The sequence below is a fragment of the Notamacropus eugenii genome, chromosome 6, assembly GCF_028372415.1.
Source record: "Notamacropus eugenii isolate mMacEug1 chromosome 6, mMacEug1.pri_v2, whole genome shotgun sequence".
Classification (NCBI taxonomy): Eukaryota; Metazoa; Chordata; class Mammalia; order Diprotodontia; family Macropodidae; genus Notamacropus; species Notamacropus eugenii.
Window position 1 is genome coordinate 346926443 of NC_092877.1, and position 27750 is coordinate 346954192.

At 42.0% G+C, this 27750-nt stretch overlaps 1 protein-coding gene across 3 annotated transcripts in view; it reads left to right on the forward strand.

Annotated features, from left to right (window-relative positions):
• The first annotated feature begins 14936 nt into the window (after positions 1–14936).
• TBL1XR1 (TBL1X/Y related 1) overlaps positions 14937–27750 on the forward strand; it is a 158747-nt gene continuing 145933 nt past the window's right edge. The window contains exon 1 of one of the 3 annotated variants that reach the window (XM_072618450.1): positions 14937–15012. The gene's annotated coding sequence lies outside the window, so the exon portion shown is untranslated. Of the gene's footprint in view, positions 15013–15169; positions 15860–27750 lie in introns of those variants that run through there. The other 2 variants (XM_072618447.1, XM_072618448.1) reach the window with 2 other exon arrangements.

A 27750-nucleotide genomic window follows, 5' to 3' on the forward strand; every position in this document is an offset into this window, starting at 1 on the left:
TGCTTTGGAGATTAATGAAGCATATATTGAAATAAGAAGTGGGTAAGGGGATCTAAGGTGAACTGAGTAACCCTGGGATCCTAACTTAGTAAAGAGTCAAATAAATCTGGAAATTTCTCCAAGGACCTGCAGCTCCCAATAAAAAGAGAAAGTAGGTTTAATAGGAATGAAAGTATGGGAAAGGGAATGACAAAAGGTTATGGTCCAAGAGGGGAATTTCAGATTTTGAGATTTCAGAGGTAGCATCATAGATTTAGAGCTAGAATGGATCTTACAGTTCATCAGGTTAAAACCCCTCCCTTTTGTTTTTCTCACGTGATGAAACTAAAAGCCCAGAGACAAGTGACTTTTCAGAGGATCATAAATATAGACTAGGAAAGAACATTAGAGGCCTACTAGTCCACCTTCCCTCATTTTTACAAGTGAAGAAACTGAGGCCTACAGAGTCCTTGTCCAAGGTCAGGTAGGTAGTGAGCATCAGAGATGAGATTTGAATTCCTATTCTCTGATTCCAAATGCAGCACTCTTTCCATCATATCCTAAGAAACAAATAGGCCTATGTTGTATCTGTGCTTAGGGGAGACAGAGATGATAGGAGATGAAGGTGACTGGAATGGAGGCCCTCAATGAGCCAAGGTAATGGAAGTGCCATCAAGGCAGATGTAAAAGCCATAGGAGATGGCGAGAACTAACAGGGCGAGGGAAGTCAAGGGACCAGGAACCAAAGTCCTTAAGGAAAGTAGGAGGGATGCTGATAGATGACAGTGAGTGTCACAGATGAGGAGAGGACAGAATAAATGGATGATTTGGTTTTTAAAGGAGGAGAACCTGTTGCAAGATGGTAGGAAAAGAATGATTAAAGTAACAGTGAGAGACACACTACATACCAAGATTTCCTTCTTGCCCAAAGGTATGGGGAGAATAAGACAGAGAGGGATCTCTATTGGAGAGAGTTAAAGGGAAGTGGTATCATTCAAACAAAACTAGATTTGGGGGCAGCTAAGTGGCACAGTTGATAGAACACCAACCCTGGAGTCAGGAGGATCTGAGTTCAAAACCGACCTCAGACACTTGATACTAACTATGTGACCCCGGGGAAGTCACTTAATTCCAATTGCCTCATTCAACAACAATTTTCTCTCTTTCTTGGTAATGGAAGTTAAGTAACTTACCCAGGGTCACACAGCTAGTAAGTATCTGAGGTTGGATTTGAACTCAGGTGCTCCTGACTCTAGGGCTAGTGATTGTCTGCCACTCAGCTGCCTTGTAGAGGGAGTTTTGCAAGAGATTTTAAGGACAGCATGGGAAGAGATCAAAGAAAGAAGAGATTTGACCTCAGAATGCTACAAAGGAATGGAAATAATGAAGGCATGGTATTAGATTATTTTGAAGGATACATTAGCAAAAGACGTGTGGTGGAGAGAGCAGTGCACTTAATTGTGTGATATATAGGGGAAGGAATGATAGATTTGGAGTCAGAGAGCCTGGGTTCAAATCCTAACTCTGAAGAGTGGATAGGAATGTACGAGTGAGAAAAGGAGAAAGAAGGGAGATGAAACATATTTCTTATAGATGGGATAAGTGAGAAAAAGAAGATACAAACACGAAGGAAGTTGGGAGGGGGGTGAGGAAGCAAGCGTCAAATGAACCTCAGTCTTATCTGAAGAGAACAAAGGAGGTACAAGCCCATGGATGACTTGGAGTAGAAATACTTCAAGTTACTCAACAGGGAAGCAGGCTGGGATGAGAGAGAGAGGTGGTGTTTACATTAACAGGGCTGGGGAGAAGAGTCACAGACAAAGTAAACTTCCTGATCTGGGGGGTGGAGGGAGACTAAAAACAAATCCTAACTCTTGCCATTTCCTCTGAGACTTTGAGTGAGTTTTTTAATCATGTTAAGCCTTGGTTTTCTCATCTATAAACTGAGGAGGATGGACTAGGTGGCCCCTAATGTTTGATCCTCAGAAAACTGGTCCTTATTTGAGACACTTCATGCATATGAATACAGTTTCACTTAAACCTGGTTTTATTTTGCTTTAATTGTTGTAAATTCTTTTACATTACAAATGCTGAATCACCAAACTAGGTCTGAGGGAAACAGACCCTTTGTAAGATCAATTAACCTCAGCTCCATTTCCGTTTCTTTCAGCTCTATTTTTCTCCCTCACCTCAGTCTGGTTGTTAAGTTAGAGGGCTTCCTCATTAGGGAAAGGTCAGGAGTCAGTTTCCAAGCATCAGCATCTTTTGAGAAAGCAGATGTTTTGAGGGGTCTTTATTTAAGTAGAAAGAGCAGCATTCACATCTAAGATTAGCCAAATCACAACAATGTGATTTGAGTCATGTGATGATTTCTGCATTCCTCTTTTTTTCAACTGCAATGTTTAGGCAGGTCTCACTTTACAGGGAAATTGTGAAGATTAATGAGATGTTATTTATTAAATTCTGGAATAAATTACCATAAATCACATGGTAGGAATTTTTTTCAGAGGGGGAGGGGAAGAGCCCTGTGGGGTCTTTGGGTTGAACTGGTTCAAATTACTAATAGTCTATTTAAAGAGTTTTATGCAGCGAGATGCTGGCCAGACTGGAAAAGCCTCAGTTTTTTTTTTTTTTCTGGGATTTCCTTAAAATCTGCTGGTCTTGCACTTTCACAAGCTGAAAGGGTTTTCTATAAAGCAGTGAGATATTGATCGGTATTCAAAACTGGGCGTATCTCCTTTAGAAAATAATGTTCCTCTCCATGTTGGCTCAGGATATGAGAATCTACAAAAAAAAAAAAATTAACTGTGGGTTTTACTTGCATCTACATAAGAGTTTAACTATAGGATAAAACGTTTTAACCCTTACTCTCACACTGGGTGGGAGGGGAGGGGGGAAAGAGAAGAGGGGGATTTTTTTAAAAAAGTACCAAAGAATACTTTCACTTTATTATTTGATAGTATTTTGAAACTTTTTAATGATGATTTCTTGATGGTTTCTTCTTAGACATCACTTTCACTTTTGCATGAAACACAGAACTCTTCATTATAACAAAGAACTACAGTAAGTAAAGGAAATCCATACAAGGACATCTGACAAAGCATGCCTCATTCTGCACCCATAGTTCACCATCTCTCTACTGAGAGAGACTGGTAGCTCTTCCAAGTCACTTTTGGTCGCTCTAATGATCAAGTTCTGATAACTTTTAATACTGGGTTCCTTGACATTATTGTGGCCATTGTGAAACATACACCAAATCTGTAATTATGTCAACAGGGCATTCTCTACGATGGACACTAGAATCCATCTATATCTATCCATCCCTGTTAAATTATTATTGTCGGCTGTTTTTAAGATCATTTCTCAAAATTTATTGCTCAACTACTACTTCACTCTTGTCCTTCTTTGATTTCTCACTGTGATGTGAAGGTGACCCTGGGTTCCAGAAGGCCATGCTAGCAGAATATAAGTTCTAGTAGAGTCTATTACCCTGAACAATATAGGCTCAGTGATGTACTACCTGAGGACTAGTCTAGCTAAATTCAGAGAGTCGTTACCACCTTTACCATGGGGTCAATGTTTCAATCAAATCAACTTTGGAGGACAATCTACAGGACCGAGCCAGAGAGGGGCTGCCAGGTATGACCATGGATACTGAGGAAACCACAGACTCATAAAATCCCAAAGTAATTCTTGATGTCTCCTATCAAATTTCACTCTCCTCTTCCTAGAAGAAAATATAAAATAGATGCTCACCAGGGATGACGCAACATGTAATTCAGCCAAGGAGGCATGACTTGGATCTAATGAACATTGAAATAGTGAATTCTAAAGTCTAGAACAGGTCCCTCTTTCTTCCCCCAACTGCTGTGGACTTTTTGGTTGCACCATTCCTGATCGAAACTTACTTATCCTAAAGCCTATTCTTTCTATCTAAGATGGAAATGAGTAAGGTGAGAAATTAATCCCTGCTGAGTGTGCTAATTAGTTTCTTAGAAGGGATAAACCTTAGTGTTCTTGCACACCTAGAGAGGGAACTTTTGTAAATGCACGCTTTGAGACCTACTATGGCTGTAGGTCAGAAAGGGGTAGAGGCAACATGTGTGATCCCATTTCCTTTCCCTTTCAAAGACAGGAGGCCACTGATGTACTCAGCTCTCCCAGAACAACTGCATTTCTGGAGTAGTCAGCACGGAGGGTAATAGCCAGTCCCTCAACAGAGAGGGGTGGGATGCTCTGGCCTTATACTGCTCACCCTGGATTCCCACTGTCTGTTACCAACATTAGGCAGAAGATACACTCATCCACAAGGGGCTCAGTCATGAGCAACCCCTAATGGAGATATGCAGAAATCTGTTTGCCCTTATGGCCCCAACTTTTGAATCCAGGTGTCATCAAGGGGCCTTAGTTTGACTTAATGTTCAGTTTAATGACCTCAGAAATACTCCGAGTCTCCAGTCTCACATAGGCCTTCTTCCTATTCAAACCTAGTCTTTATTGTGTTACTGTTTTGTATATCTGAGTTGTGACTCTCTGGGACTCTGAACCAAGGTCTCTATGTTCCTCAGTGAGGACTGGACATTGCATCCTTGCCTTGGGTAGACTGCTTCAGATTATTGGATTTTTCCCTTGCAATATGAAGTAGAAACTGATCTGTCAGATGAACTGGTCCTGGACAAAATGGCCTTTGGTCTTTGCTATTTTGCTTAACATTTATAAATTACTATTCTGGGTGCCACATTTTAGGAAGGATATTAACAAGCTACACTGTCCAAAGGAAGATAACCAGAAAGCCAAGGTACATCTAGTTCATGCTGTAAGTACAACCGGTGGAAGAAGCTGGGGTATTTAATGTGGAGATGAAAAGACTCACAAGGGGACCTGGTTGCTGCCTTTAGGTATTTGAAGGGCCATCACATGGAAGAGGGATCAGGATTGGAGCTGAACTAGGAACAAAGTATGGAAGCTGCAAAAATGGAGAATTTAGGCTCAAGCCAGGAAATATTTTGTGACAATTTGACTTGTGGGCAAGTAGAATGGGCCTTCTCAGGAGCTGGTAGACTCCCCCTCCCTGGAGGAAGGGGAAGATCTTCAAACAGAAGCTTGTATGCCAACTATATGGTAGTGGCAATTCTTGATCAATTGCAGGTTGGACTCAGTGGCCTCTGAGGTCCCTTCCAACTCTGGAGTCTGAAATTCTGCAAACATCGTGAAGTAGAATGATGACAGCAATGACAATGGGTGTTCTTAAATGTGCCTCATATGAACTTTGTTTTATTTGGCTAGTACGCTGAACTCGCTAAGTCTTCAGAGTTTGGGGCTCATGTTGTTGTCAGTGAATAATTTATTTTTAAGTCAGAAACAATATTGGGGTAAAGTTTGCAGGGAGAAAGAAAGGGATAAGCATTTATGTAGAGTCTACTATGTGCCAGGAACTGTGCTACACAAATATTATCTTACTTAATCTTCACAACAACACTTCCAGGCAAGTACTATTATTATCCCATATTATTAATGATAACAATTATTAGTGACCATTAATATAATATTATTTAATAATATATTATTTTCCAATTGAGGTAGCTGAGGCAGAGGTTAAGTGGCTTGCCCAGGGTCATACTGCTAGTGAGTATCTGAGATGAGATTTGAACTCAGGTCTTCTTGACTCCAGGCCAGATGTTCTAAGCACTGTGCCACCTGCTGCCTGTAGTAGGTACACATATATCATTTTGATTTCAAGATAAAATTAAGATTTAGAGCTAAAAGGATCTTAGAGGTATCTCAGAGGCACGTGGAGAGTGTAAGGAACTTGGAATCAGGGAGGCCTGCATTCAAGTCCTGCCTCAGATACTCATAAACTATGTGATCCTGAGCAAGTCACTTAACCTCTTTCAGCCTCAGTTTTCTTATGTGTAAAATGGGGATAATCATAGCACTTTTCTCGCTGGATTAATGTGAGGACCAAATTAAATTGTATATATTACTACATGCACATACATGTATGTGTATATAGCTATGTACAGTTATACACACATGTATATAGTTGCATGTATGTATAATCATATATAGTTATATATACATACATGTGTATTAGGGTATATGTATATATAATACATAGTTATATTTAACTATGTATATGTGTGTATATATATGCATTCACGTTTATATCTAGGAACACAATAAACATTTATTAAGTCCCTATGACAGTCCAGGCATTGTGTTAAGCACTAGAGATACAATTAATAGAAAGAAAGATAATCCCTGACTTCAAAGAGTTTATAATCTAATTGGGAAGGGGACAACACATGAAAGGAGCCAAGAAAGCAGGGAAGAGGGAGACCAGAGGGTAACAGGCTCAGGGGCATCTTGCTCTGTGGAGCTGAAACCAGACAGGGCAGCAAATACAGAGTGGCGTGAACCTGCCCTCTATAAAGGAAGGCTCTTAGGAAGAGGTTGGTCCTTGGTTGGTACTCCATGCATGTCAGTAAAGGCTTGATTTAGCAGCATGGTGATGAGATTAGAGGTGATAGCTTAATCTGGGAGGGGCATTTTATCCTGTGGAGTTGAAACCAGTTGCCTTGGCCTTGGCCTAGGTGTCCTTCCATGTATCCTCCTGTCCCTAATCTCCTCCTTTGGCCAGAGGAGAATCTTATTAGCTTTGAAGAACTGAATGATGTCAGACTTCCTACTTTCCCGTTGGTATCCTAGAGGCATCTCTGGATCAGCTTTTGCATTTCAAATTGCATTGAGAACCAAAAACAGATTGTATATAGATTCATAACTCCACAAGAACCAACAAAGGCACTACATCATGCCTAGAAGGGGGAGTCTTCTTAAATACCTACAGTGGGAGAAAGGGACTTTTGGTAATCATGAGCTGTGAGTTATCCTGCTACGTGCACTCTCTAAGCTTGAGCCCACTTTCCTCTGGCCTCTATGTGTGCTTGTGGGAGATTGATTATGTTATGTATTTGGGAGGAAATGTTCTATACCATCTTATAAAATACCCCTTCTTAAAAGCTCCTTCAGGCTGGCTGACTGAAATGATTCTCAACTGAAAATCTTGGGGAGAACATTCTGGAGACTCAATCCAATGGCTGCAGAGAGTCACTGTAACTTCTCATAGATATCCTTAGAACCTTGAGTGGGAGAATCAGTTTTGTTCCAGGACCCAAAACTCATTTGTGAGAGTGAACAATGTAATAAGGATCCTGAGAGTTTTTATTGAGCTACATCAACTTTCTGCCTTTGGGCATTTTTCTGCTTTTCTCATTCACATAACCCAAAAAAGATTCTTGATTTATTTCTCCAGGCTGTTTACCCACTCTAAATCCATGGTTTTCCCAAACCTCATAACAAAGAAAGGCAGGGTTCTTCATGTAGTAAATATTTCCCAGTGTATTGATATACTTTAAGATTTCAAATCTCCATGATGGCGTTATATCTAAAGGTAGAGCCTGCCTGGATGAAAGGTACTGAGGAAGGAGTCCATTTCAGAGTGTTATGGGCTGCTTCTGGAGGCTTCCTTTCTTCTCACTGAAAGTCTTTCAGTAAAGGCTAGCCAGGTGTTGGAAATATTGTAGAGAGTATTCTCTGTTAGGTACTGGTTTTACAAGACGGTCCTTACAACTCAAATTTTGTGACTCTGAAAGGCAGTGGAATACAATGGAAAAAATGTTGGATTCCAGTCCCAGCTTTGACAGTTTCTACCTCATTGGGCAAGCTAGGGGAATGCTAAGCACTGAGAAGGGCGAGGGGCAGAGTGCACTAACAACTCAGGTGGCTCAGGAAGGTGGAGGTAAGTCATCCATCAGTAGTATGATGTTGGATAATCACCTCTCTAGGCCTCAGTTTCCTCTTTAAATGAGGAAGCTAGCCTGGAGGGCCTTTTACTTTAAAATAATGGCAGTGCTAACATACAAGAGGAAGATTTAGCAGGGACATGCACTCATCAGTAGACAGAGAGAGAGCTCTCCATCTGGCTCATCATACTACTAGGGGCTATCTTCCCCCCATCTGAAAGAGATGTGATCTGCAATTTGCACATGTCCAAATAAAATGGTTGTGTGTTTCATCTGAGATTTAAGTAAAATTCATTATAGCAATGAAATCAAGTCATAGAAGTATGGAAAACTGTGGCAAAGAGCATTTCAAAAAGGGACGGCTACAACCTGAGTGCTAAGCATGGAGGGACAAAAAAAGCACATACACTGAGATCTTAAGATGTGTGGCTGAGGTCATTACCACCTCCGGATGTCAAAAGGAGAGAGCTGGAGGAACCACAAAGAAAGAATTGCACTAGTTAAGTCAGAAAGAAACAAATGCATTGAGAAAGGTAAAAACAAGAGGCCTATGATTCTTTTTTAAATAAAGGCATTACATTTATTGTATTCCTGAGTTAGTACTAGGCATAAAAAGCATTATATGATTGACATAATCTCCCAGCACATGATACATAACAGAATCCTAGATTTGGAGTTAGCAGGTCTGGAATCAGTCCTGATTTTCTTATTGGGAGACCATGGGTAAATCACTTTTAATAATACTTAGGCCTGGGCTTGACTCAGGTTAGTCCCCAAGAGTCTCACTGACCATTTATTACTTAGTAAGAGGAAGTTTATTTAACAATAGAATGGAGATTTTCAGCAAGGCCATAACATCCCTTTATCTGGGGAAAGCTCCCCTGCCATCTCGTGAGCCATGGAGGGTGGTATACTTGGTATATACTTGGGCAGTACAGTGGTCAAGCTGGAGCCCCAGGTTCTTCTTCATTTGCTGGGCTTTTTAAACTAAGTAGCAAGGAAACTCTGCCAAGGATTACAGGCCCACCAGGGTGTTGGAGTGAGCTCATGTAGCTCACCAGACCTAATTGTTAAATTTTCAGTGGGAGCATTTACACCTCAGAAATTGGCAAATACTAAAAATCAGGGTCTGTTTTATTGTTCTGTTGGTTGTTCAGACTTAAGTGATAAAAAAATGTTAATAATGCAAGTTAAAAAGTGTGCCATGTGCACATTCCCCTTCACCCCTCCCCCCAGCCAGTTGTTAAACATTAACCATCACAATCCTGATTCTAGCTCTTAGAATCCTGCTGGATCAAGTCTACAGGATACTTTTATTGTCTTTTAGAGGAAAAGAAAACAACCTAGCCTTGTTTGCAGGGCAGGTGGGGCAACGTTACTTCTATTGCCTTCAGTTTCCTTGTCTCTAATATAAGGGCATGGTAATGGAACAGAGAGCCTTTGAGATCCCTTCTGGCTCTAAATCTGTATTTTGAGCATTATTAGGAAATGTAGTGCAGCAGAAAGCACATTGAGCTTGGAGTTGGAGGACCTGGGTGTCAATCCTAGCTCTACCATTTATCTGTGTTATCTTGGTGAAGTCCTTTATCCTGAGCCTCAGTTTTGTCATTGGTAAAATGAGGAGAGGCCAGACTGTTGGACTAAGAGAGGGAATGTGGTATAGTGGGGAGGGTACTGCACCTGAAGTCAGGAAGATCTCAGTTCAATTCATACCTCAGATACTTATTAGTTCTGTAAGTCACTTAGCCTCTTGGTGTCTCAGTTTCCTTATCTGTAAAACAAAGGGATTTGATCTGATGGGCTCCAACATCTCTTCAAATTCTAAGCATATGATTCCCTGAAATGCTAATTTCGCATTCCCATGTTTGTTTTAATACATTACCAGGAGGGGAGGTGACATTACACATAAATTTTAAATATATAATCTTGAGGACTTAAAAAAAACCTCCCTATGCAATGAGATCCTCTTAACTTGAGTTAATCCAGTCCTCTTTCACCTTAAAACTATTTCACTGGGGATCAAAAAGCTACAGAGGTGTGCGACATCTCATCATACCACTCCCTTTGGGTGTGATAGTGCTAAAATAAAACAAGTTAGGATTTGTTTAGTCATTTTACAACATATATGTAACTTCTGGTAACAGTTACTGGAATGAGGTTTCTCTTTGTTGGGTAATTAACTAGATCAGTCTCTTTCTTAATCTTGTGGGCACCAGTCTTTGGAATGCTTCATTTAAAAGTTACAAAGTAGTTTCTTCCTTCTAGAAACACATTACCATTATATTCAGAGAAGAGGGAGGTTTTCATTTTGGGAGCCAGCTCTGAAAATCAGCAGAATAGGGTTGCTCCTTTGTCCTTAACTCACCCCATGGTGCCTAATTATTGCTTGAATTTCAATGTAGTTTGTAAATTCAAACACCGGATATGTTGCAACCTGAGAGGGTGAAGTAACAATTGCCTATGACCTGTCTGTGGTAACTCTATGTGGGGTTCACATTAAGGTCCTCTTGTCCCGACAGTTGAGTAGCCTGATAATAGAAATTAGACATAACCCCTAACTGCGGTCTCTTTATGTCATTGATGGCTGTAGACACAAAGCAGAATAGTTGCCATTTTGGGGAACTTTCATTATTACAGAGAATTTCCCTTCCCCCACTCCAGTGCAGCAGGCTTTTTCCAGAAGCAGGGTAGGTGGGGTAGGGTGTATGCAATTTGCTTAGAGATTTTTTATATCTGTAGATCTCACTTTTTTTGGGGGGAGGGAAATGGGGAGTGGGAAGGGTGGTGAACTCTATCTATTAATTTCCCCTAAGATTTAAGGTTTTTGTTTTGTTTTTTGAGGTGGGGGAAGGTGGGAGGCCCCTGAGAGGTTTACTTATAACTGGAAAGAAGGCCACTAGCTTTGGACTGAGAGAACTTGGCTTCCAATTCTATCTCCAATGCTACCTGAGCTACCCCCCCCCCTCCCCAAGTTCCTTTAGACTCCTTGGGCCTCAGTTTTCTTCCTATAAAAATGGAGTCTATGTGGTTAACCAGATGGCCTCTGAGCTCCCTTCAAATTCTAAATCTCTGATCCTATGACAAAACTATGGAGGAAGTCCTGCTTATTGACTTTGTCTCATGCAAAGGAGAAGGCAGTAAAGTGGGGAGGGAGATACATGGAGGCAACCAGACTCTGCACCTGCTGCCTCAGGTTCCTGCCTCCAAGCCTGGAATGTTCTGCTTCATAGGACCTCTCACAGTGTAGTTTAGATCTTAAATCTACAGGAAGCCTTTCTGCACTGTCTCCTTCTTTCCCCTCCCTCCTCACGTACTTTCTCTTTCTCTGTTTCTGTCTCTCCTCTCCTCTTTCTGTCTCTGTCTCCCCTTAGGATCATAGATTTAGAGCTGAAAGAGGCATTAGAGACCATTTAATTCAATCTCATGCTAGAGAGGTAGAAATTGGAGGAGGTTAGGATTTAACCAAAATCACAAAGGTGGGAGACCCAGCTTCTGAGTTCCTGTCAGGACCCACTGACTCATTTTAGGGTCACTGCTCTCAACTGTGTAATGCTGCTTCCCTCACAGTGTACATCCTTTTCTCCTAGAAAAAAATGTAAGCTCTTAGAGGACGGGGATGGGTTCATTTCTATCTTTGTATCCCCACTCAGCCTCTAGTGCAATGCCTGGCATGTAGTAACAACAGTAAAAATAATAAGGTATAATAAGCACTTATGTGGCACTTTATGGCTTGCAAAGTGCTTTACAAATACTATCTCATTTGATCCAGCACCCCTGGGAGGTACTTGCTATTATCCTGATTTTACAGACGAGTAAAATGAGTCAGAGGTTAAGTGACTTGCTCAGGGTCACATAGCTGGTAAACAGCTGAAGCCGGTTTTGAACTCATGTCTTCCAGACTCCACTATAGGTGGTCAATAAATACTTGTTATGTTGTGATCAATAAACACTTGCCAGATTGAATTGAATCCTGATCTGCTTTCAAATCTCTGATTTAAAAGAACAGCTCCTATTACAGAAAATAGTACACTCCAAGAAAAGAGGACTCAGAGAAATTATTTTTGCATGTGAGATGGCCTGAAGGCCCAACATGTATGAATCTGTTTCACTGGTTTTTTGAGGTCTTGGGATCACACGAGAGAATAGCAGAGCTGAATAGACTTTTGAGATCATCTTCTCCAACCCCCTCATCTGGAAGATCAGGGAACTGAGGCCCAGAGAGATGAAATGAGTTGTGATAAAGAACTCCCAATTGAGCTGAAGTGAGCTCCCCCTCACTGGAAGTCTTGAAGCAAAGACTGGATGATTGACCACTTGTCCTGGGGGTAGTGGAGGACTTTTTTTTTTTTTTCCTACTATGGCCTAGGCTAATTGGTACTGACATCTCTCCCGATGCTGAAACTGTGTCTGTCCTAGAGAGTTGATCTGTCCTAGAGAGATGATCCCCCCTCCTCCCATACAAATATTATACAAATTGTTAACTAACTCCTAACCAGCTAGGTATTTTCAGGTCTTTCAGAAGCCAAGACTAGTTCTCTATCCCCACTACACTACCCTCAGGACCTAAGACTACATTTACAGGTAAGATTACAGGTCAGCATCATGGAGGGAATTTCCTAGATTCCATTCCACCTTCAAAAAAAAATACTACCATAAAATTGAGTATATTGGAATTATATTAATTCTATGGTGTGATTTGGAGGTCTTGTGTGTACTTTGTACGGAGGACATTCACTTAAAGATAACATGTCGTATATATTCTCTCTTTTATGTACAAGGATGACTTCTCACACATGCTTAATAAGGAATAGAAAAGCTTGGAGTTGGATTCCCCCCCACCCCCTGCCCAGTGGCTGTGGCCAGTTTCTACTTATGCTCCTTTTCTCAGTTCCTGTGGTGACCAAAGCTGTGCACCTGCACGTTAGCTGGGCATAGACATCGCTGAACTCTAAGGCCATACTAGAGAAACTGAGTGGCCCCTAGGGATAGGCTGAATCCTTTGGCCTTAGCCTCATCATTTAGGCCTCTAACCAAAAAAGCTACCAGACTATGGGCAGATAGATAACTGGAAGATTTCTTCAAGGTATTTAGTTAGTCTCTGAAAACTTATCAATGATTTTAAATGAGTATTTTCTAATGTATTTTAGCTACATTAAACTCATTGTGCATGAGTTGAAGAAAACACTGTTAAGAATATTCATTTTGAAGAAAGTCCAACACACAAAACCCCTTGCTTAACAAGTACGTAGAAAGGAACCACTTTACTTAGAAGAAAGTAATTATTCAAAAGAAAGCAAAATCTGTTACAAATTATATTTTCAAAACTGGATTGAAGGCTTATAATGTGGTCTCTCTATGCCACAAAAGAGATTACCCCCCCTTTTTCTATATGCTTTAGAAAGACTGCCCATCTTATTTTCTTTAAATGGTGACTATTCACCTCTTTCAATTTGATTTAATAAACATTTACTCACAGTTTACCCTGTGCCAGGCACTGTCCTTAAAGTTCAGGGAGCTTAGGTTTTACTGGATAGAAACTTCAACGAAACCCTGCCCCCCTGCTCCTTCCCCTCCCCCCTAGTTTAACCACCCCAGCACATTATCACTTTTCTAAGTAATATTTTATGGCTTGTGCTGATGGGATACACACCTATCAAAAGTAAAAGGTGAGAAAACTTCCCTGGTCTTTGCTGCTGTTGATGCAAATATTTGGTAAACACGTAGCAAATCATCTTATTTTTGCTAAAAAATGAGAGAGGATAGAATAAACCTTTAAAACAAGACCCAGCCTAAGATCAATACGGCCAAATGCCTAACGTACAGTACATTTGGGTAGAAACATCCCAGTTGTAATGCGGGGTCGAGTGTGTGTGCCTACCCTTTTCCTGGTTTTTTCTTCATGATTTTAGGGGTCTAGAGAGAAATTAAAGTCAGCGGCCTATCAGAGATGAAACAGAACCACCCTGTACACACAGACATGTGCGCGTGCTTGCACAGCTCCGCCAGCGAGCGCACACGTACGGGCTCTCCGGGCGCAGAAGCCTGCACGGATCCTCCGCCTCGATGCTTTATGTAACCATGTCTATTTCATGATCACGTGTGCGGATGGTGGAGCGGAGAGCATCCCCCCACCCGCTGGAGCCCTGGGCAGCGGGGCGTCCGGGCCATCGCAGGACCCTTCCCGGGAAAGTGTCCTGGGGGTCCTCCCGGCCCACCCCAGCCCCTCCCTTCGGCTAAGCCCCGGAAATGAAATGCCCTTGGTGCCTGCATCTCTGAACGTGCCCCTGTTTTCTGTGCCTGCCTTTTAGAAAGGAATGGGCATCCCAGCCCCGTCCTCCCCCGGCGGCCTGCAGCAGCTGGGGCAAGCAGGCCAGCGGCCAGGCTCCCGCCGCCTCCCCCCTGCTGGGCCCGGCCCGTTCTCCCCCTCCCCCTCCAAGCTCCATTTCCCCAGTCCCTCCTTTTCCTCTTCCCTCCTCCTCTCCGTCTCCCCTCCCACTCCCCAGTTCCTCCTCCCTCCCCTCCCCGTCTCCACGCCGCTTTCCCCTCCCCGCTCGTTTCTCCTCCCCTCTCCCCTCCCCCTCCCCGGCGTCTCTCTCCCTCCCCCTCCCCCTCCCCGCCCCGGGCGGGCGCTGGCTGCCTGCGCCGCTCTGCGCCGCGCTCGGGTTTGTTTGGCTGTGCGGCAGGAGCCGCCGCCGCCGCCGCCGCCGCCGCCGCGGGCCTCGCGAGCTCATTTGCGCCTGGCTGGTCCGGCCCCCTCCCCCTCCCCCTCCCCCGGCCCGCTCCCCTCCCCCTCCGCGCTCGCTCCCCGCGCCCCGCGCCCCGCGCCCCGCTCCCCGGCGCGGAGACTCCGAGCCGTTGGCCGCCCGCTCCGAGCCGCAGGGCTCCAGCCTCCGTGCTCCGCTCCCGCTCGCGGCCCGGCGGCGGCGCGGCGGCCGCCCCCTCCCCCGGCCCGGCTCGCGCCCCCCGCCCCCGCCCCGGCCGCCCCCGCGCGGAGCAGGGAGGCGGGCGCAGCTGGGAGGGCTCCTCGGCGGCGGCGGCGGCGGCGGAGTCGTCGCGCTGCCCGCCCGGAGCCCAGCCCGGAGCCGAGGCCGCTCCCGCCCGGGCTGCGCGGTCCGACCAGGCGCCTGAGGCCGGCCGGCCGGGGGCACTCGCTGGGCCTCCACTGCGGGCGGGAGGGGCGGCCGAGCCCCGGCCCAGCCCGGCCCAGCCCAGCCCCGGGGAGCGGCGCCAGGTAAGGAAGGGGGAGCGGGGACGAGGCCTGGGCGGGCGGGGGGGTGGTGGACGTGGAGGGGAGGGGGCTGCGCCGACTCCCGGTGGCGGGCGTGGGGGCTGGGCCCAAGGCTAGCACATTTTCCACTTGGCCCTTTGGGGAGCGGGTGTCTGACGGGGCGCTATTATTATCCTCGGTATTGGGATGGAGCCTCCCCTCCCCCTCTCCGCCCCCGCCGCCTCAGCAAGGTGATCCCGCTCCCGGTTCCGTTTGGGGTTTTTTTTAACCCTCCCCCACCCCCCATGCACCCTCCACCCTCCGAGCCTTTTCCCTCCTTTGGGGAAGGCTTTCAGGAAAAGAATTTGCAGCCGATAGAATTAGGAGCCGTCGTTAGGCAGCCTCCTTCGGAGCCTATTTTTAGCGAGGAAGGCGCCTTTCCGGGCACATTTATGATTATTAGTAATTTTCTGCAGCCCACCCGCGGCCAGCCGAAAGAACACCTTGGTTACTTAAAACGGGGGAAAACCGCCCCCCCCCCTCCCGGGGCCGACCCCGGGTCCGGGCACCTTCCCCCGGTTGGGTTAGGATAGTTTTCGGTCGTGTAAATTTCAGAAAACGAGGGATGTAATTGGAAGGATGAAAAATGTGCTTGGTGTCTGAACTCCTGCTGAAGGGGGGAGGGGAGGGAAAGCGTAGACACGCCGTCCTCACTTTCCCACTGGGTGATTGGGGTTTCCTTTCTCTTTCTGGGAGCTGCTTCTTTGTAACTTAGTTACTGTTGCTGAAAATTTTATCTTCAGGAAGTGTTCAGGAGAGGAGTGTGTTGGAAGTTGTTATTAAAAGTGTATTTCAGCAAGGGAGTTTGCTGGTAAGTTTCAGCTAGAACGGTCACCGTTTTTTTTTTTTTTTGACAGTGTAAAGGCCACGTTGTTGGTATAAAGTAGCTGCAGTTCGATGGAAATTACCCTATGGAGGTGTTTTTTCAGCCGAAGCAGACTTTTATTTATGTAGAAATGGACCTGAGGATGTAGTGTGAATGATTTCATGAATGCATTACCATATACTCAACGCTTTTAGGGAAGTTATAATTTTGGAACATTAACCACTTTATATTTTCAGCCAAGATCAACTTAATGCACTGAGCATAGATGTATGTAGTAGGCTTTGGGGTAAAACTTTATGTGGGATTGGTACTCTTTCTCATGTTGAGCTTTCAAATAATGTCGCTCTCTTCAAAAAACATGCTTTTGCAAGTTACAATTGAGTGATCCTAAGTCAGGCTTAAAATGGTTGTAATGTTTTTCAATGTTAATGTTCATTAAAACCTGGCTTGGTGCAGCCCTCTCTTCTCGTTTAAAAAAGGTCTTATTATGGGACATTTTACTATCTAATTTAAATGCTCTGCTTTGGAAATTTTACTTAGAGTCACGTCCAGTTTCCTTGTTTTCCAAATAAGAATTCCTTTTGTGGATTTGCTAGCTATGCTGAATCAAATCGGGTTGTTGAAGGCATGGGTAATTATTTGAGCCTGATTGGTTTAATTTTTTTCCCCCTTTGCTAAGTTGTAATTAAGTAATAACCTCTCTTCCCTTTCCTGGGGATTCCCTCTTGTGTGTGGATAATAAGGGGTCCTCATGATGTTTTCTTCAACATGCCTAAAGCAATTTGGAATTGTGGGGTGGGTTTTTTTTTTTTATGCTTTTAGGCAAATGCTAGTGACTGTGCTGAAATTCCCGTGGTGACTTCTTTTTTTGTTGTTAAGTGAGACACGGTGCCTCTTCGGTGTGTTATTAATCCCAGATCACTTGAGACTGTGTTCTTGCTATCTCAAGTTGTTAGTCTGGAGAGTCAGGACAGCTTTGTTTGTCTCCATGAAAACAGGGTTTTATGTCGGGTTGTTCCATGGGAGCTTAATGGCAGGCCTCCCAGATTATCATTGACAACTCCTAGAAGTATTTAGCATTTGCTTCTTGGGGAGGGAGGGAGTACAGTGAGGGTGGCAGAGGAGGAGGAGTAGAAAGAAAAATTGGCTAACCACTTAAGTGTTTGGATTCTTGATGCTACTTTATGAAAGTTTTTTCCTTTATGTACTTTCAGTCTTGTTTGAAATCTCTTACATTTTTTAAAAAAAGTTTGCTTTGAATATTCCATACAGCTAATCAACCATTACCTGTACTTGTGAGAGATGTGAATTTCAATTTATTTAAAAGATAAGGAAATCATCAACATTATTGCAGTGACGTATTGATTTTTTTACTTAAAGTACATTATTAACTAGATAGGAATTAATGGAAAAAGAGGTGTCAAATTCCCTATTTTAAATGGAAATAAAAATCAGTACCCATAAGAAAATGATTTGTGTGTTAAGAAGAAAGTTTTTCTTAAAAGTAAAGATTCAGATGCGCTCCGTATGTTATTTTTAAAACACCCTAAACTTTTTTGTTGCAGAGTTTAGTCGTTGCTGCCAGACTAACACTGCTTTTTACTTACACTAGTTTTTGTGGGATGGATTGGTTCCTTTTGTGTGTATATTTTGTATTTACTTGAGAGATTACATAAAATTTAACAGCTTTTTTGCACACACCAGAAATCTTTCCTATGTTTTAATATCTAAGTAAGATTGTTGATAATAGTACATATATAACAAAAGAACCAGTTTTCTTTACACTGAATAACTTACTTTCGTGAACTCAGGGCATTTCAAACTAATACCCAGAAAGGAAAGGAGCACAGAATAAGCATACACATTACCCGAAGAGGAGATGTGATTAATGGACCCTTTGAATGACAACCTGTTGAATAAATATATCTGTTCATGTATGGTAGTGAAACATAAATAAAACCTTGTCAGATGAATGGCTGACAAAGGAAACCACCTTTTATAATTGATTACAGTGCTGTTGCATAGAAAGAAATTCTGACTAGCCATGTTTGGGTGAAGTTGGGAGGGAGGGTTTGGTTGATGTTGCTCACTTCTCTCTTCATTTTTACTTGAATACAAAATGGCTGGTAGTGGAAACTTGTTGGCATTCCGTTGGCAGGTGAGGAGAGGTGGAAGGCATGTTCGTTATAGATGTGTGTGGGTTTGAGAACTAGGATGTCATTTTCTGCATTCATTAAGTAACGTTTACAAAGTTAGATCCCATTGAAAGGGAGCAGCTAATGTGTAACCAACTAGAGGTGTAAATTCTGCCCGGACTGCTTCAGTAGTCTGGGAAGAATCCATGGACAAAGGGGGCCCGAAAGGCAGTATTGTGGTGAGAGGCTGTTGTTTGGAGGTAGGGGACCTAGGTTCAAGTTCCAGCTGTGTGACCTTAGGCAAATATCCAGTACTTAGGCACATAGTAGCTGCATAATAAAATGTTTATTATTGGCTTAATTGGCTTCTCTGTGCTTCGGTTTTCTCATCTGTAAAAGGAGAGTTTTGGATTAGCTGACCTCGAAGGCCCTTTCTAGCCTTAAAACCATGAATGCTTTAGAGCTGAAAGCTGGGAGGGGGTGTGAAATCTTGCCTCCAGGGTTGGTGTGGTTTGGAGGCAACTAGGGTGACATTTTCTCACCCTCTTCACCAAGCAACTGAAGTTCTTCAAAGGTAGGAAGATTGCCCAGGAAAGGAAACCTCATAAAAATCGTAATTGTTGAAGTGGTACAGCCCTTTGGCAATGATGTTGGCACTCTGGGTCTGGTGGCCGCTGTTGTTACTTGTCCTGTCATACCTCTTTGGTTACCAAAGCTATTTCTCTGCTTAGTGGAGGTCTTTAGAATGGTTTTTTGGGTGAATTTTTTTTTGCTTGGAGGGACCTCAAAATATTACTATAACAGCCTTTCTTCTAACTGGGTCAAGTGATAGAGTTGAGTACTTTAATGGATCTCATCCTGTGCAATCCTTGTCTGTCTTTCCCTAAGCCCCTCTGTAGAGCATCCACCTGGAGGTCTTCCACTGGAGGCCTTCTCATTCCAGTTGTCCTCAAACTGCTAATTATCCCTCACTCTTTAACTTCATGACTAGACATAACAATCTTTTTCTCAGGTCCTCTATGCCCTTCATGCCTTTTTCCCCTGCCCTTTTTGCCATTTTGCCATCCCCATCAGTCATGTAGAGAGGGGTTTCACAGGACCCTGGGGCTGCTTTGGGATTTTTCCTTCTTTCAGGAATTGCCATGGCCAAAAATGGATCCTTTATTTATTGTCCAAGCCTTTTGATGATGAGTCTTTTCTTCTTTTCTTTGTTAGACTGTAAACTCCTTGAGAACAATGACTATTTTATTTTTGTTTTTGTAGTTTCAGTGCCTACCATAGGGCTTAGCAAGATGCTTACTGATCAATTGGGTGGAAAGGAAACAATTTATACTGTGTGTTTTAGCCAAATTTTGTCAGGCAGTTTATTAGCATACAAACAAATGGAGGGACAAAGTTTCTTCTTACAGACCACTCAGTCTCCACCAATCAGTTTCAAACTTATGTTCAATAGTTAGCATGAAACAAAAAGATGAATAAATTTCAGCAGCATTATAAACAAAGATACATAGTTTAAGTTTAGAGTTTTTGATTTACAGACGGGACAATGGTAACATTAATGATGGTATGCCCTTGGAGAAAATGCCTTCCCCTAACCAAGTTCTCCCTTAGGTAGTACCCTTTTTAAAAAGTCTGGTCAGCAGTATTTTAAAAAAAAAAAAAAGGAGATCTCTTCAGTGAATTAACAAAAACGTCATTTCCAATCTTAGTTTGTTCTTCATAAACAAGATGATTTCCACTTAGTTTGGCCACAATGAATGTTAATGATTGAGTCTCAGAAAATTGAGGTCAGTTGCTGAAATTGATTAAGCCTTCTATATTTAGGAGAGACCAGACCAGGGAAGGCTTCAGACCAGGGCAGTGTTATAAGTATCCTTTCTTAATTTTTATAACATAATTGAGGCCCCATTGCTACCCACTTCCACAGCTGCTTGACTTAGCAGAGTAGGTTCCCAGAAAGCAAACAGAGGTGACTAAAACCAGCTGAGTTTGTGTTCCCTGGCTTAGCTTCTGAGAAGCCGGTGGTGATTACCTGGACACCAGGAGGAAGGCTATAGAGTACAGCTTTGGTAGAAGGCATTGAATGATGACATGGATAAATGAAATTCACTTCATGCAAATCTTGTTTCCATAATAGCAGCGTTGGGACTTGAAGGGACTCTAAAAGTCATGTAGTCTAACCTGCTCATTTTACAGCTGAAGAAACTGAGGCATAGGTAAGTGAAGTGATTGTGACCTGAGATCCAACAGATAGTGAATAATAGTGGTAGGACTAGGACCAGTTTCTTTTGACTTAGTGTAGTGTTTTTTCTCCATACCTTCTCACCTCCTGCACTGTCCAGCCTTGGCTGTTTTCTTCTCACTTGCCTCTTTTCCATCCTTTTATGGTCTTAAACAGTGAAAGTAGATTTGAATTGTGAACCAGAAGAAAATTTGGTAACGATCTCTTTGATTTAAGAAAAAAATTCAGAGCATGTTTATGATTGAAATTTATAATTAAAAAAACTTGTAAATAAGTGTATTTTTATTCATTAGATATCTGCCCCCAAATTTTTGAAAAGATATTTGGAGTAATTAAAAAAACTCATTGGGAGAATATCACATTTATCTGAAAACAATAATAGAATCATAGTTTTAAAGTTGGAAGGGATCTTAGAGATCTTTTAGCCTTACTTCATTTTATGAGCTCCAGAGAAGGGAAATGTAGATGTATAAGCCAGAATTCACACCCATATTTTCAGACTCTAAATGCAATGCTTTTCTCAGCATAGAATCATCTCTAATCCATTTTGTAAGTTTGTATACTCAGGGAAACAGTGATTGCAGAAAACCAGCATGGCTTCATCAAGAGCAGGCGACGCCAGGCAAATCTCATTTTCCAATACACTTGGGGTTTGGACGTAGGAGGGCAACAGGATGGTGAAGAGTCTCAACCTTATGCCTTATGAGCATCCATTGAAGGCACTGAGGAAATGTGGCTTCTGCCTTGGGTGAGAACAGGCAGACTTTCTTGAGATATCTGTAGGTTTTCGAGGGAGAAGGTTTAGGGTGTTGGCTCCAGGAGGCAGATCAAAGAGCAGAAGGAATAATCTGATTAAAGGTTGTTTGCAGGACAGATTAATTCATTAGGACTGTCTGTGAGTGGAATAGGCTGTCTGGGAAGGCAGGGGGTTTCTCCAGAGGTCTTAAAGCAAAGAGGAGAAGGTCCACACTTGATGTTTGTACCAGAAGGGATTCTTGTGCAGAATGGGTTTGGTTTGGTGTCCTCTGAAGTCCTTTCCAATTCTGAGCTTCTGTGACTTTTTATATATTGGGTTTCCTTGAAGTGGGTGGTGAGAACAGTGTGATATAGTGAAGAAAGTGCTGACCTTGGAGTCATGAGAGAGACCCCAGTTCAAATCGTGCCTCTTCCTAACTTGGCCATGGGCAAGTCACCTGATATCTCTGTTTATTTTCCTCATTTACAAAATGGGGAGGGTAATAACCAATCTTTTATAATAAAATAAATGTGATCAGTTATTCTCATGCTTTAACAACAGTTACAAAGTGCTTTTCTTCCCAAAGTCTTGTGAAGTATTTAGTGAAAGTGATTTCCATGTTAAACTTTAAAAAACAGAATTATGTGACTTGCCCCCATGGTCAGAGATCTTCACACAGGTTACAGTGAGCACTTGAACGTTGTCCAATAGATAGGCAGCTTCTCAAGATAACTCATCACTTGAAAAAAGTCTCAATTCTTTTTAAGGTTTGTTTTTTTTAAAGCATATGTCTATATTTAGATATATGTGCAGCATAGTTGTTATTTTGGTGGTAAGTTTTCTTTGAGTTCATGGTGGATTGATTGGATTGGGTTATTGGTGGATTGAGTACCACAGTTATTTTGACTGCACCTAAAGATACGTTAAACTTTTCTAGCTATTCTTACCTATGTTTAGGTTTCCAGCTGGCTAAGAGAACTGACTTTCCTGTGTACATAGTTGCTTTCCCTCTGCTCTTTCACCTTTGCCCTTCTCCCCCTTTCTCATTTGCTCTCTACGGTTTGCTCATCTCTTTCATTCTTAGTCTTTCAGGCTCCAGACCTGCAGGACGCTTTTCTTCTTCATCTCATATCCATTCTATTTGGCCTCAGACATTGACTAGCTGTGTGCTTGGGCAAGTCACTCAATGTTTGCCTCAGTTTCCTTATCTTTTAAATGTGGATAATAACACCTACTTTCTAATGTTAGTGTGAGGATAAAATGAGATTGAAAATTGTAAAGCAAGCAGACTTAGCGCCATATAAATGTTAGCTATTGTCATTACTATTAATCATTATAACCATTTCATCTAAGACTTGGATTATTAGTGCCATGGCCTCCTGTATTGTCTCCATCTCTTCTACTGTATTATCCACACACTGCTGCCAGAACCTATAATAACTTTGTTTTTAGAATTCTTCTTGACTTATAAGTCTTACTACAATTTTATGCCTCCTACTCTTCCTGGTCAGTTTTAATTTCCACTACTCAGGAACCATCTTTTTGTCTTCATTTGAGACTCACCTCATGCTTTTATTCATGTTTTTCATCTTACCTGCAATACCTTCACTATCTGTCCCAGTCCTTCCTTATTAATTACCTAATGTATGAGCAAGACACTGTGCTAAATGCATGGGATATTGAGACAAAAGTGATAGTCTGTGCTCCAGAGGAGTTTTCACTTTACTGTGTATTTATATGGGAGACACTCAGGGGACTTGTCACTGGGAGGAAAGGGAGCACTAGTGGACGATAATACTCCTGAAAAGTCAAGATGAGGAGGTAGGGTACCTTTCTGGGTGAGGTGTCTTGTCTGAATTTCAGGCAGTTTGAGTTTGAGGAACCATGATCAGTTTGTTTTGACTGGAATGATAAAACTTGTTGAATAGTTGAACATAATGTGAAGGGGAGCAGTGTGAAACATCTGGGGAAGAGGGTTAGAATCTTAGAGATAACATGGAGCCACTGACATTAGAATTGATCCTTAGGAAGCCTTATCTTGTCACAGCTGTGTGAAGAATGTATGACCTGGAGAGAGACAAAAGGCAGGGAGACCATTTAGGAAGCTTTTACAGAAAGAAATAAGGACCTGTATTAGGGGATGGTCATGAGAGTGGGGAGAATGCATTGGACCTTGCACATGAGAGACTGTGGTGAGAGAAGCCTCAAATGGGATGTCTTGGTTTTGAACACCCCCACAGAAATCAGGACCTTTAAAGGAGTGGGCTTGGAAGGGAAGTTGTTCAATTCAATTTTAGGTATATAGTCTTAGTGCAGTCAAAAGAGCACTGGGCTTGCAGTTAGAGGACCTGGGTTTGAATGCTACTTACTGCATATATGACTTTGGGCTAGTTATTCAGCTTCTCTGGCACTCAATTTCTCTATCTGTAAAATGTCTGGAAAAGTTCTAACTTTAGATCTTTAAGGTCTTCTCTAGCTCTTAGTCTTAGATCTTCTGACTTTGAGGTGAAAATGGCATCCAGGTAGTCAAGTAGACATTTGTAGATGTGGGGCTATTTGTACGTGGGAGAGATTACGTATGGATATAGATTTGGATGCTGTTGTCTTAGAATTGAATCTGTCAGAGCAGATGTGAGATCAGGGGAGGTATTGGGGAAAAAGTAGAAGGTTAGCTTTGGCAAGGAGAATGAAAGATTTGGAGATTGAAACAGGTATGAGGGAGTTCTGGATGGCTTAAATGTTTCTGGTAAATTTGGAGGTGAGATCATAGTTAAGAGATAGTGTGGCCTTCCAGAGAGAAGGTTTGAAACAGCTGCTTTGGGGAGTGGTGTAGTCAAATGGGGAAGAATAAAAGGATGGCTGGGCAGGTCTAGATGATCCTTTCAGTATGATCCATTCCTTTCAGGAATAGGAGCAGAGAAGGGCAAGTGGTGGAGGTAACCAGGCCTGAGGATTGATGGGACATATATAGCCAATGAAAAGGGAGTGAGGGATCCAAAGAGGACAGTGAATTGTTGAATTGATTAACTTTACAGTCAAGAATGGAGAAAAGTGAGCTATATAAGAGTGTGTGTGTGTACACAGGTGTATGTGTGCATGTGTGTATGTTCACGGTGTGCAAGAGAGACACTCACAAACTAGATTGAATACGTTTTCTAATTTGAGCATGAGTAGACAGAGGTCACCTAGTACATACCCCTTTATAGGTGGAGAAACTGAGGCTAAAGACTATAAGTGACTTGCCCTAATAAGTTGAAGGTGTAGAATTTGAGCCCATTTCCCTAGACTCCAAGCCTATTGGTCTTTTCCGTTGTAATGTACTTCCTTTATGGCCTGAGGTAGTGGTTCTTAGGGTGGGATCCTTGAATCTTTAGGTCCCTAGAACCTTTCCGGGGGTTCATGAGATCAAAATTATTTTCATAATAATACTAATTTGCCTATTAAAATGCTGCTGTCTTTTCCAAATACGTATCTGTGTAATACTAGAATATTTTATAAGCTGCAACCTAAACAGCCTGTCATAACAAATTGAATGCAGAAGCAGATATGAGAAGGTGATTGTCTATAAAGCCAGAGGTTAAAGAGATTTGAAAAAAATATGTAAAACAATGTCAGTTTTCTCATTAGTTTTTTGGGAGGAAAATAGTTTTTTTTTTTATGAAAAATGTTATTATTGTAACATACAATGGGTTTTTTGAAATATGTGGTAAATATTGATAAATATAACACATAAACAAAGTCCTCTTTGGGTCCTTAATAATTTTTAAAACTGTAGATGTCCTGATGTCGAAAAATTTGAGAAATGCCAGTCTGAGATGTGTGGAAGAGTCATAATGGTAGTTGAGTTTGAAGACCTGAGAGAAAGGCTGTTCTAGTGGACATCAACATGTATTTTGAAGTAGAGAAGAAAACTAAGTCAGGTTTTCAATGCTTTGAGAAAGTAGGAAGACTGATCTCAAGGCCCACATTTTTAATTCATCCAGAAGAATGCCTTCATCTGCTACTACACATCTCCAGATCTTTTTACAGTTTCCTAGAGGGAGTAAGTTGACTTTTTATTCTTCCAGTTGTGGATATACCAGTTAAAATGATTCACAGTAATTTTGTTGCATTTACCTCTGATGATTTCCTCATTATTTTTGTGTGTGTGTGTGTCTTCTACTTAGATAAGGTCAGTTAACAAATGTGGGCTTGCTGCCTGAGTATTCTTAAATAGAACACTAAGGTCATCAGAAGGAGCCTGTGGTAGTCATGGTTGTACGTTATGGTCAGCTGTCTTCTAGCTTGGCAGATGTTATTCTTGTGCCACTTAGGAAACTAGGTGTTTCCAACCGTGTGACTGGACGAGTCACTTAAACTCTTTTTACCTCCATTTCCTCAACTGTAAAATGAGGATCCCAGCAGCACTTACCTTGTGGGGCTGTTGTGAAGATCAATTGACATCATTTTTGCAAAGTGCTGAGCAGCACAATACCTGGCACAGAGTAGGGGCAATAAATACACTTCTTCATTCCATTCCTCCTTTCCTTCCCACGCTGAGAGCACTAGAAAAGTCTCACTGCAGTCTGTACACCATTGGTTTTCAAGACAATAACTGATGCTTCTAAATTGCTATATTCTTCTGGAGAGTTTAATTGTAGTGCTGAGGGGCACATTGTTTGTCACTTGTATATGTGGTTGTTCTAAGGTTATACTGAGTCAGGCCTTGTTGGGGACAGGGTGTAATAAGAATCATAGGGAAAGTTGAATTGACATTCTAGACATACCTGAATTAAATAAAATACATAATTACACAAAAGGGGAAAGGGCCTTTTCTGTACAGCTAATTAAGGGTAGCAGTTGAAAAAGTGAGTTGGTGAGTGGTGAGGTTTCCTGTGGCCTGTGAGAAATTTCTTAAGTAGGCTTTATATCTTCATGTTCTTTTTTTTTTTAATTAATTTATTTAACTTTTAACATTCATTTTCACAAAATTTTGGGTTCCAAATTTTCTCCCTGTTTCTCCCCTCCCCCCACCCCAAAACACCGAGCATTCTAATTGCCCCTATCACCAATCTGCCCTCTCTTCTATCATCCCTCCCTTCCCTTGTCCCCATCTTCTCTTTTGTCCTGTAGGGCCAGATAACTTTCTATACCCCATTACCTGTATTTCTTATTTCCTAGTAGCAAGAACAGTACTCGACCGTTGTTCCTAATACTTTGAGGTCCAACTTCTCTTCATCCCTCCCTCCTCACCCATTCCCTTTGGAAGGCAAGCAATTCAATATAGGCCATGTCTGTGTAGTTTTACAAATGACTTCCATAATGGTCATGTTGTATAAGACTAACCATATTTCCCTCCATCCTATCCTGCCCCCCATTGCTTCTGTTCTCTCTTTTGATCCTGTCCCTCCCCAAGAGTGTTGACTTCAAATTGCTCCCTCCTCCCATTGCCTTCCCTTCCATCCTCCCCCCCACCCTGCTTATCCCCTTCTCCCCCAGTTTCCTGTATTGTAAGATAGGTTTTCATACCAAAATGAGTGTGCATTTTATTCCTTCCTTTAGTGGAATGTGATGAGAGTAAACTTCATGTTTTTCTCTCACCTCCCCTCTTTTTCCCTGCACTAAAAAGTCTTGTGCTTGTCTCTTTTATGAGAGATAATTTGCCCCATTCCATTTCTCCCTTTCTCCTCCCAATATATTTCTCTCACCCCTTAATTTCATTTTTTAAAGATATGATCCCATCCTATTCAATTCACTCTGCTGTCTCTGTGTGTGTGTGCATGTGTGTGTGCATGTGTGTGTGTATATATCTTCATTTTAAAAAAAGATTTCATATTTTTCCTGTATGTGATAGGCAATATCAGATATGAACTTTTTCAAATACATAGGAGAAAATAAAAAGGATTGTAAAGGAGATGAGATTTAGAGGATAGCAAAGGGTGCTCTATCTATTACATTGATAAATAGGCCATATTTCAACATTCTTTTTATTTAGAATTTTATATTGCTTTTTTAAAGTGAAACTTTTCATGTAATTTTATAGTTATCTGCATCTTAATCTTTTAACAATTGTATGTATTGGTGTGGAGAAATTATTTAGAAATTTTTTTTGACATAAGTACCAGAATTATATTAAGATCAAGTGACACGTGTCTTTTCTGAGATAGGTTAGAAAACATTAGCATTATCTTCTTGGCACTGTCTTCCAGAACTGCAAAAATAAAAGTAAACAGTGTCTAGCTTCTTAGGAGTTCATGCTCAGCTCATGCCCAGCTCATGCTCAGAGCCAGGGTTGCCTGGGACTATGGAACAATGTTTTAACGTAGCCTAACATGAAACACAATTTCTCTGCAAAGCTGTGATTATTAATATCTTATGGATAAGTTGAAATTTCTGGTTTTCCAGTACCTATAAGGACATCTTCCTCAGAATTTTCATGTTTTCATTTTGTATGTTTTAAAGAAGAAAAAAATGGACATCTTTTTATGGAATAATACAAATTGCAGGGTAATGCTTGACATTACTTTGCCATTTGGGTTATGATAGTAGTGGTTTTGTCCAATTGCTGACACTGCATGACACCTTATGGGTTAGAGTCATTTACGTCTGATTTAATTTGAACAGGTTAAATGGACAGATTTTGTCTCTTCTGTTTTATTTTGTGACTATGAAATTATAGTAGGGGCAAGCAAGGCTTAGAGTGTGTAGGTAGTGAAATAGGGCAGTTGATGAACTTCTTGTGTCTGTCTGAGGTAGGCTTCTTTCTATGTCTGTCTTTGATTAT